General features: G+C 43.1%; 1 non-coding gene across 1 annotated transcript; it reads right to left on the bottom strand.

Moving 5' to 3' along the window:
- Positions 1 to 8,674: 8,674 nt before the first annotated feature.
- Positions 8,675 to 8,781, bottom strand: LOC130460418 (small nucleolar RNA R71). Its single transcript, XR_008920290.1, has one exon. It is a non-coding gene; the product is annotated as a small nucleolar RNA R71 (small nucleolar RNA).
- Positions 8,782 to 11,337: the final 2,556 nt, after the last annotated feature.

Genomic DNA, 11,337 nt, shown 5'->3' with positions numbered 1-11,337 from the left:
CTCACAAAATAGACGGGGAGTTGCACTCCTTCCCTTTCAGTCAGCAAGACAGCACTCAAGGACCACTCGGAAATGGCCAAATATACATACAAAGTTTCCCCCTAAAGAGGACTGACAAGCCGAGGTAAGGTGTGGAGGTGTTCCTTTAATCGGACGAAGGCAGTTTCTGCCGCCTCAGTCCATTCAAATTTCATCTTTTTCTTGATTGTGCCGAAGAAGTAATGACACTTGTCACCTGCCCTTGATAAGAACCGCCCCAGGGCTGCTAGACATCCCGTCAGGCGTTGGACTTCCTTGACTGATTTTGGCGACGTCATGTCTATTACTGCTTGTACTTTATCAGGATTGGCCTCGATTCCCCTTTCATCAATGAGGAATCCCAAGAACTTTCCAGCCGTCACCCCAAAAACACACTTCTTTGGATTCAACCTCATCTGGTATTTTCGGAGCGTTTCAAAAGTTTCTCTTAGGTCAGCCAAGTGTTCTTCACGTTGCTTGCTTTTTACTATCATATCATCAATGTAGGCTTCGATATTGCGCCCTAACTGACCAGAGAAGACAGTGTTGACCAGACGTTGAAATGTGGCCGGCGCATTCTTTAAGCCAAACAGCATCACTTTGTAACAGTACAGGCCTTGCTCAGTAACAAATGACGTTTTCTCTTGATCATCTGGGCACAAGGGAATTTGGTGAAAGTCCGAGTATGCGTCCATGAAGGACATCAAAGCATGACCTGCCGTTGAATCTACCAGCCGGTCTATCTTGGGCAAAGGGAAGCTGTCTTTTGGGCAAGCCTTCTTTAAATCTGTATAATCCACACACATTCTCCAGGATTTTTTTGGTTTTGGTACCAACACTACATTTGCCACCCAATCTGGATATTGACTTGGCCGAATGAACCCAGCCTCTAACAACTTCTGAACTTCTTCAGCTGCGGCTTTGTTTCTTGCTTCCCCGTGATTTCTCTTCTTCTGACGAACAGGTTTTAAAGACTCATCTACATTGAGTTTGTGGACGGCTATGCTTGGATCGATGCCCGGCATTTCTTCCACAGCAAAAGCAAAAATATCCTGGAATTCTCTCAAGAGAGTGACCAAATGTGCCCCAAGCTGGTCGTCAGGAGAGACCCCTACTGGCACCGTCCTATCTGGACGTGTTTCATCGAGGATGATTTCATAATGTCCACCAACCGGCTCAGGTCGTCTGGCTTCCATGTGCGTCGTGGCAATGGTGAAGGTTTCTTTCTTTACTTTCTCCTCTATCTCATCTAGCTTTCTTTTAGAGCTTGTTCGTGCTTCGTCAGTTTTTCCCCAAGCCTCGGGGCTTAGCGTAGTGAGATAACAGTCTCTTGCTAGCTGTTGATCACCATGAATAGTGCCGACCTGGCCTTTATCACAAACATATTTCATAAGCATAAGATGAGTGACGACCACCGCTTTGGCCTGGTTTAAAGTTGGACGCCCCAATATGATATTATAGGCTGTGAGGTCTTTCACAATTAGAAATCGGACGTTCAGGTTCTTGCTCTGGTGCCGACCTCCCACTCGTAGGGGCAAAGTGATTATCTCTTGGGGATGAATTATGCCGCCTCCGAATCCAATGATCGGGTAATGTATCTTTTCAATGGTCTTGGGGTCATGTTCAAGACGATTTAGACAAGCTGTGCTGATAATGTCAGACGAACTCCCCGTATCTACTAATATACGCCTTACTTTGAGGTTTGCTACCTTCAATTCAATAACCAGGGGATCATCGTGTGGAGTGGCGATCTTGCCCCTGTCTGATTCACAAATCTCCACTTTAGGGAAGTGGTCCATTGGGGCTTTTCCAGACAACATGACCTGCCCCAATCGGCTTGCATAGTCCTTTTGACCTCTCATTGTTGGGCCACCAGTGGCCAGACCCCCAGAAATGAAGGCCACAATTTCTGGATCAGTATCATTGTCGTCACGGCGGTATGACGGTGACTTGCTTTTCTTGTAGAATTTCTTACCACTTCCTCCTGCACTTGAACTGAGATATGACTTCAAGAATCCCTTGGCGGCTAACCCATCAAGAGCCCTCCTCAAACTCTTGCAATCTTTTGTTTCGTGTCCTACATCACAGTGGAACTTATAGTAAAGAGAGTTGTCCCTAGTTTCCACCGGCGACTTCATGGGGAACGGACGATCAATCTCATATCTATCACTGACATCCAGCAGTATTGTGTACAAGTCAGTGTTGTACTCGAATCTTTCTTTATCATAGGGATGTCCTCTCTTCAGTCCTTGAGACTGAGCTGTCTGATAACCTTTCTTTTCAATGGCCCATGTCCCATTCGGACGGCTGGTCTTTTTATCCGATTTGTCCTTTCGCTGCGGATGGTCAGTGGTCTCTGTTCCCTTAGACTCTTTAGGGACGGAGCAGATTTTAGTGGCATGAATGAAGGACTCGGCCTCATCTAGAGCGTCGGCCATAGTTCTAACACTTTTCTTAACCAGGTCGAACTTAAAGGACCCTTTCTTAAGTCCCCTGAAGAAATTATCAAAGGCTACACCGTCAGGTAAGTCTGGAATCTGTCCAGACTCCAAGTTGAAACGTCGAACATAGCTTCGCAAGGACTCATCTTTCCCTTGCTGTATTCGGCCCAAATGCATGCTCGTCTTCTTCTCCTCTTTATAAGCCATAAATCTTGCAGAAAACAACATCTCTAATTCCGCATAAGTATTGATCGTTCCCGCGGGCAACTTCTCGAACCATTTTGAGGCAACTCCTTTCAGAGTGGACGGGAAGTATTTGCACCAGGTTGCATCGGTAGTTCCCTGGACATACATATGGTGCCGATAGGCCAAGAGATACACATCAGGGTAAGACGTGCCGTCATAGGCGTCAATAGCTGGCGGTTTCACTTTGGGCTCCTTGGGAGCGTTCATGATATCAGCACAGAATGGAGTGGTGTAATCAAGGATAATGCCGGCCACTCCCTGTGGAATATGGCATATTGGATCCTGCCTCCTATTCTGGGATGTTCTACGCCGCTCGTTGTCCGCACGGCTGACATGAGTCCTGGTGAGACGGCGCGAAGGGGCAGCGAGGGGTGAATCTTGCATGGCGGGAGTGGAACCAGTATCTGACAGCTTAGTTTCTTGAGGCCTATCCAGCTGAATGATCGGTACTCTTCTGGACGGTTCATGTTCAGGAAGAAAAGTTGGTAGAACCCGACGCGGAGCTATGGGCTGGAAAGAAGTTCTGGTTCTGTCAAAGCATCTGTCATGATCGTCATTTCGTGCTTGGTCTTGCCGCCAAACATTAGACCGAGCGAGTCAATTAAAGAATGGTATTCCCGTCCCCTGAGACTGAGAACGGATAATTTTGATCTCATCTTGTAGGGTGTCCATCTGCGCCTTGAATCCAGCTAGGATATCTTTAAGCTGTCCAGCAGACACCGGCAAGTCTGGGTTTTCTTCCATAACTGTGTCGGCATCAGCTCTCAAATGGCCGCCTGGAGGAAGCAAAGGTTGACCCGTCTCATCGTCTACTTGAACCTGCTCAAGTTGCGGCTCAGGAGTAGGTTCAGGACGACCGCCTTGTCCTACAGACGGATTGCTTCTGTCGTCCCTCCCTCGAGGAGGACGATCACCATTGATTGCAGTCTTGTCGTTTTCGTTTCGACTGATGGGCCCGTCTCCGAAGTGCTGGACGTCTACCATGTTACCTTACCTCCCCACAGACGGCGCCAAATGTTGTGGGAGTTTTTCCTTGGATGATGACGAGGAGGTATCAGGTTCCACGTAGCGTTGAGTCCAGTCCACGTCGGCGGCGTACCTACAAAACAAGAATATTCCCGTAGGAATGTTCCCTCCGATGCTTAAGTAAGACACGGGTTTTAAGGAAGATGTAATTAATAAACAGAAAGCATTAAAGTAAGTAGTAGAATGTTTCTTTATCTAGAATTGTGTGTCAATTTCTTGGGAATTGAGTATATTTATAGCCCCCCCCCCCCCCCCCCCCCCCCGTTTTGGAGGAAACTCTAGAGTGACCTCATATGATTGGTTGGTTCATCAGATGGTGACATGTGTCACCATCACAAATCTCCTTTTTTGAGCCATGGGCCTCAAAGTTGCTGACATAACTTGGCTAGTCATACATCAGCGCAGTGTAGCTCCTAAATGGCAGCCAAATAGATGGTTGGCTAACCGGGGAATGCCACGTGTCTCACGTTTAATGGAGCCACGTAAGCGGGGTATTTTTACCCACATCAAGAAGCAATCTCATGCTTTCGCGGTGATCAGATCTAACAACTCTCAAGCGCCTACTTTTCGCATTTTAGTAATGGCAAACCTGTAAATATTGGAAAAAAAATAAGAGCAAATTTAGCTGCAAATTTCGCTCTCTGACTTCTAGAAACTTTCTCCCGTTTCTCTCTCCTCGTGCTTCTCTCTCCTCATTGCTACCGCTAAAACCACCGCGCTGCCACCATCTCCACGCTGCCATCATCCATCCGTTGTCTCCACTTTCTCTCACCTCGTGAAGCATACATCCATTGCAGCTCCTCTTCCTTATTCTCTTTCCTCGTCCTCTTTTGCGCCTGTCCACTCGCTGCACCGCTACCGCCCCCCACTTGCTGCAACCACCGTGTCGCCACCATCTCCACGTTGCTATCATTTACATGTCTTTTCCTCTATTACAATCTGTGAGTGCTTCTTTGCTTTTATGTAAATTGCACGGTTATATTTTGAGTTTTATTGCAATTTTGTTGAGGTTTAATTTCATTTCATGATTTATTGTTGTTTGTTCAATTGTTCTTTCTCTCTCTAATTGTTTTCTTCAAATTGTAGATAACTAATTAACTTAGGTCGAATTGCATTTATTTTTCGGTCGAATTTTGGTGCAATTGAGAAGTTGTTGTGATTGATTTCCGTAGTATATTTAAATAATTATGGTTAACGTGAATTTGATAGTATATTCAAAGTTGTTTAGATGTTTATGATTGTGAAGGATTTATGTTTTGCTCATTCTGATCAATTTTTGCTCATTCTGTATCAAGTTGTGTTTGTTGGGGTTTTCCTGTGATTTCTGTTGTTGATTACAATGTTGTCTAGTTTAATTGATAATTAAGCTACAAGCAATCATCATTTTCTCTCCTCTTGCTCCTTTCGGACTGTTAAATCAAATGAGCAAATAATTTTCAAGTTTAGAATTGACATAAATGAGCCAAACCCATGTGTCAGCCTCATATATATTCTCGTGACACAACAAGGGTGTGGAGCTCAAGTTTCAAACACTTGAAATAAATGGTAATGCGTAGGTGTTTAATAAGTCAAAGACTCTTCTTACATTATTACATGTAAGTTCATTACTATTACAATCATTTATCATTGCCTACTACACTGCCCCAACTAATACAGTAGTTAGTCTTGGACTGTCTTCGATAAATATATTCTCTGGTCATTCACAATTTGACTAGAGTTATGTTTACTTTGTCTTTGAATTCAGTCAAATAAAGCTTCAAGGCTTGATGAGGCAATTGAGTACTTGAAGTCACTTCAAATGCAAGTTCAGGTATATTCCTCCTTGAGATACTCTATTCATTTCTTACACCTGTATATATCAGTAAAATTGAAGGTGGTTATTATTTGCAGATGATATCAATGGGATGTGGCATGGTTCCAATGATGTACCCAGGAATGCAACATCAATACATGCCACAAATGGGTTTGTTAATGGGAATGGATGTGGGAATGAATCGCCCGATGATTCCATATCCATCCAATATACCTCCTTCGAAGGTAAGATTATATTTACAGATTTTTGTTGTTTTTGCTTTGGCTATAAGTGTACTTGCTAGTAAAACATGGAATTCCTTTGAATGGGATGTTCTTGACAAGCTGCTTTAATTGTTTTTGTACTGGCAGAATGTGCTTGGTGATGATGATGATGATAATAATTATAGTTGATGCTAATTATTTTGGTATTGCTGTTGTAGTTGTCATTATTTGATGTTATGATGTCAGTTACGATGAATTGCACAAAGAACATGTTCAGAGTTATGCATTGTTTTTCTTATAATATCTGGGATTGTTGTTAAGATTGCTCTGGTTTTGACTTCCTTTTCAGCTTACAATGGTTTCTCATATATTATTGAGTATACTAATTTCCAAGTCTCTTGTACTATTGTTGTTGGTTTATATGAATGTCCATTGTACAATGATGCACTCTCTTTTTGCTGAGATTTATTGTCGTGGTTGCGTCTGGTAATTTAGTTGTCTTAACATTTCCCCTTCTGAACTTGTTGGATGGTATTTTCTTTAGCTGTTTGTTTTATCTCTATTGGTTACCTTGTAGCTGAATTATGTTGGTCAACAGAATCAAAAGGAAAGTTGAAAATGGTGATGAGCGGCATTTATGTCGCTCCTAGCTTAGGTTTTCGTATTATTTTTATTATGATTTTCGTAGTTTATATAGTTTTTCGTAGCATTTTTATGTTTTCTTTCCATCTTGTACATTATAGGTGAATCTTGTGGAAAATGGTGGGAAACCAAGTAGATTGGAGAAAAAACAGAGATGTGCTACCGAACATGGTCTTGTGCGCTCGAACAGTGAAGTAAAGGTGGACTGAAGGAAGAAGCAGCGTTGTGCGGTCGAAATGCTTTCTTGTTCGATCGCACAGTGGAGCCCCTGTTCGGTCGTGCTCTGTTCAACGACTGCATAAAATGGAATTTCTAGGCAGAATGTCCCCATATTTTGGATTCGATCGCACAGGATATCACTCTCCCGCACAAGAATTTGTGCGCCCACACAAAGTTACTGTGCGACCACACTGAAGATTTTGAAGAATTTGGCTAAGGCAGGTTTGTTCGATCGCACAGAAATTTCGTGCGGTCGAACATGATGAAGGAGATTGATCTTCGCTCTGTTTGCTCGCACAAATATTATGTGTGCCCACACGATTTCACTCTGTTCGATCGTATAGAGGGTCTGTGCGACCGTACGTCGACGCGGGCTTGGTTTGTTTGAATTTTAAGTTGCTATTTGGGGAAACATATAAATAGGTTTTTCGATTTTAATTCATAATCATTCAATTTTAGAATTTCATAATTAGATTTTTCTGAATATTAGAGAGAGAGTTCTTAGTTTTTCAAGCTTTGGATTAGGAGAGAGAAACTACATTGGAGGAAGCTTCAACTTGTAATTCTCTATCAACTCTTGAATTCTTTATTGCAATTTCAATTCAATCTTTAATGCTTTGCTATTCTTCTTGAGTTTTTGATTGTTCAATTGCTTTGATGATAGTTTTGGCTGATTCTTATTTTCCATTGATTCTCAATTGAATTCTTAGCTTTCGATTCTCTTAATTCAATCTTTCAATTCAATGTCTAGTTGCCTTCAATCTTTGATTTCCTTAGTTAAAACTATGAGTAGTGAGTAGTTTCTAGTTAGGGATAGGAGGGAAACTAGGGATTGAATTGGGGGAAATTGAAGGATGATTCATGATTATTGATGTGATTAAATTCTGATTTGATGCTAGGAATTCCATGACTAATGAATTAGTAGTTGCAAATGCTAGTTCAATTAGGATTGATTGGAGTGCTTCATTTTGATTTGGCAAGAGATTGTGAATCTCTATGTTGCATGTGAAGAGTTGGTTTCAATTGCTAGTTGTTTAGTCTTAGGATTATGCGAGAGCTCTTCCTAGATTAGAGAGCTAAGCGCGTTCTATCCGAGAGGTGGCGAGCGCGTCATTCGTTGCTTTTCCCCTATGTGTCAAGTCATTGCATCATGAATGTGTGTTAAACTTCGTCCTTCCCCTAATTTACCCTATGTCTATCCCCAATTCCCTAACGCGTTCCTAAACTCCGTCCTAAACTAGCTTGACTAGCAAACTCACTTCACTCCGTTTCCTTGGGACGATCCCAATCTTACCACTATACCTCATATAGTCGGTTAGGTAGGTGAATCTATAAATTTTGTTTGATAAAGGTGTATTCGTCAACGACCGAAAGTACCTCTATCAAAATGGCGGCGTTGCCGGGGATCGGTTGTTGGTTTTGAGTTAAGTTGAGTCTAGTTTAACCAAAGAAAAATTCCAAAAAAAAATATTTCATTCTTTCTTTAGTTTTTCCTTTGCATTGCTCACGGTTTGTTTGAGTTTTGTATGCAAGATAGGGGTCGAACTCGTCATAGGCCTCTCTACCCTCTCGACCTAGAGTTATAAAGGACTTTGCGAAGCTTTAGACGTATCTGGACCCGTTCGTCGAGCTACAATAGATTCGAACCTTTGAGTGAAGCTACGGATCACGAGTCAACAAGTCCAACCATTGAGAGAATGGCTCTTCCGGTCAAGAACCTAGGTATTCCGGGAGCCTTTGAGGCGACTTGTGGCATTCAAGCACCGACTACCAATGCAAACAATTTTGAAATAAAGCCCGCATTGATTAATTTTGTGCAAAGTCAGCCATTTTGCGGAAAGAGTAGCGAATCACCGCATAAACACTTGAAACAATTTGAGCACTATTGTGATACAATCAAGCACAATGGAGTGACTTCGGACTACATAAGGTTGACGCTATTCCGTTTCTCCCTCTTGGGGCGTGATAGTGATTGGCTTGACAAGGAGGTCAAGCCAAACTCACTTCGGACTTGGAATGAAGTGACAAGTTCTTGAGCAAGTTTTATTCGCACGGGAAGACGGCGGAGTATCGTCATAAGATCCAATCATTTGAGCAAAAGCGGGATGAGTCTCTGTTTGAGGCATGGGATCGGTTAAAGGAATATCAAAGGAAGTGCCCTCACCATAGGATTCCTAAATGGCTTCTCCTCCAAACTTTCTACTTGGGATTGAGCCCAACCTCCAAAATAATTCTTGATGCAGGGGCGGGTGGTCCTATAATGAATAAGACGGAGGACCAAATAGAGGAGATCATAGAGGATGTCGTGAAAAACTACCAAGCATGGCATGTTGGAACAAGGAACTATGATTACAAGAGTAAAGGTGAGGATGGTAAAGGGTCGATCTATGCAATGGAGAAAGCGCGCATAATCGAGAAGCTTAGCTCAAGGTTAGAAAAGCTTGAGAGTACTCCAAGTCAACCCCCATCACCATCAAAAATTCCTCCACCGTCGGCTACTCTTCTCACTAAGGGGAAGAGCAAGGTGAGTTCATACAACACTATGCCATTAAATACATCCTTTTGTGAAAATTGTCATGAGTATGGGCATTTCCCTAACACGTGTCCTTTGGTGCATAATATTTCATATGTGGATTATGGCCCTTCTTATGAAGGAGATTTTGATGTGGAATATGCCAATGCTATGAATGAGAGGCCTAGATATGATGGCCCCCCAAACCAAAACTTTAATAGGAAAGCACCTAGAGGCCCCCCAATGCATGGATCCTACCAAGGCTTCGGCCAAGGAGGTGGGTATGATAGTCAAGGCCGAGGTAACTATAGGGCGCAAGGCTATCAAGGCCAAGCACCCTATGGTCAATCTCACGGTCTTGGCAATCAAACTCAATGCAATCAAGGTAGTTATAACCCTAACCATCAAGGTGGAGGGGGTTACAACTATCCTTATGGGAAATATAGGGGTGCTTCTAGTGGGGGCTATCCGTCGAACCCGGGAGGTCAATATGGTAGTTCTCAATTTCCTCCTCCCATATTCAATGGGCCAAGGACCTATGTCAATCAATACCCACAAAATCCTATGGGTTATGGCAATGCACCTCCACCACTCCCGCCTCTCAAGTCTAACCTTGAGGCTCTTATTGAGTTGTTCGTGGGGGCGCAAGCTAAGAAAAATGTTGAGTTTGAGGATGGATTCAAGCAATCCAATACTCATTTGAAAATGATCGAAACCCAACTAGCACAACTTGCTAGCACCATCAAGGAACAACAAGTGCATACTAATCTCCCACCCCAAGGTCAAGCTCCTAGGCAAATGAATGTCATTATGACAAGGAGTGGGAAGATTCTAAATGGTGGTGCTAGAGCTAGTAAGGTTTCCGAGTCAAAAGGGAAAGATCAAAATTGGATTGTTGAGTCGAATGACGATGATGCGGTAGAAGAGGAGCCTCACATAGATGATGTGAATGATGTTTCAAAGCCAAAAGAGGCTACTCTTCTACCTCTCCTCACTCCTAAACTTCCCTACCCCCAAAGGTTTATAAGGCATAAGTTGGATGTTCAATTCTCGAAATTCCTAGAAGTTCTTAGGAAGTTGCATATTACCATTCCCTTTACGGACGCATTGAAGGAAATGCCAACCTACTCAAGATTTCTTAAGGAAATTTTGAGTGGGAAGAGAGATTGCGACGTAAAGGAAACGGTGAATTTGAGCAAGAATTGTAGCGCCATCATTCTTAATCAAATGCCTCCAAAACTCAAGGATCCGGCAAGCTTTTCTATCCCATGTGAAATTAAAGCCCTTGAAATTGGGAATGCCCTAAGTGATTTGGGGGCTAGTGTGAGTTTGATTCCATATTCGGTGTTCACCACACTTGATATTGGAGAGTTGGTACCTACCAATATAACACTTCAACTTGCCGACCGATCGGTCAAATATCCAATCGGCAAGGTTGAAGATGTGCCATTGCGAGTAGGAAAGTTCGTCATCCCCGTGGACTTGGTGGTGCTTGATATTGATGAGGACGCTCATGTCCCAATCATTCTCGGGAGACCATTTTTGGCCACGGCGGGGGCTATCATAGATGTTAAACAAGGAGATATCACCCTTAAGGTGAGCAAGGATAGTCTTACATTTGATTTGACTAACACTGTGCATTATCCTAGCTCACCTAGTGAGGTTTTGTTCTTTGTTGACTCCCTAGACCCCCTCGTTCATGATATCCATGAGCACTTGCTCATTTCTAATGATCCTCTTGAGCTTGCTCTCTTGAATAGGGTAGGTGTAGGAAATGTAGGTGTGGAAGCGGCACAATACAAGGAGAAATTGAACACCACCTCACTTGGTGATGAATGTTGCGTTTTGCTTGACCGGGAGGACGTCCTTGATGATCTTAAGCAACGTGATGGTAAGGAAGCTCCCAAGGTTGAGCTCAAGGCTCTACGTTCGATCTTGAGGTATGTTTTCCTAGGTCCCAACTCCTCCTACCCCGTCATTGTTAATGCTCGTCTTGATGATGAGCAAGTCCTTAAGCTCGTTCAAGTTTTGAGGAGGCATCAAAGTGCTTTGGGGTATACCATATATGATTTGAAAGGCATAAGCCCGGCACTTTGCATGCAACACATTGAACTTGAGGACAATGCCATCCCACATCGGGAAAGACAACGCAAGCTTAATCCACCAATGGGTGAGGTGGTTATAGAAAGAAATTGGAAAGCTCTTGGCGGCCGGAAT

This window comes from Spinacia oleracea, chromosome 4 (genome assembly GCF_020520425.1).
Source record: "Spinacia oleracea cultivar Varoflay chromosome 4, BTI_SOV_V1, whole genome shotgun sequence".
NCBI lineage: Eukaryota > Viridiplantae > Streptophyta > Magnoliopsida > Caryophyllales > Amaranthaceae > Spinacia > Spinacia oleracea.
Note: the sequence above shows the minus strand (reverse complement) of the source record. Positions and strands in the feature narration are given on the sequence as shown.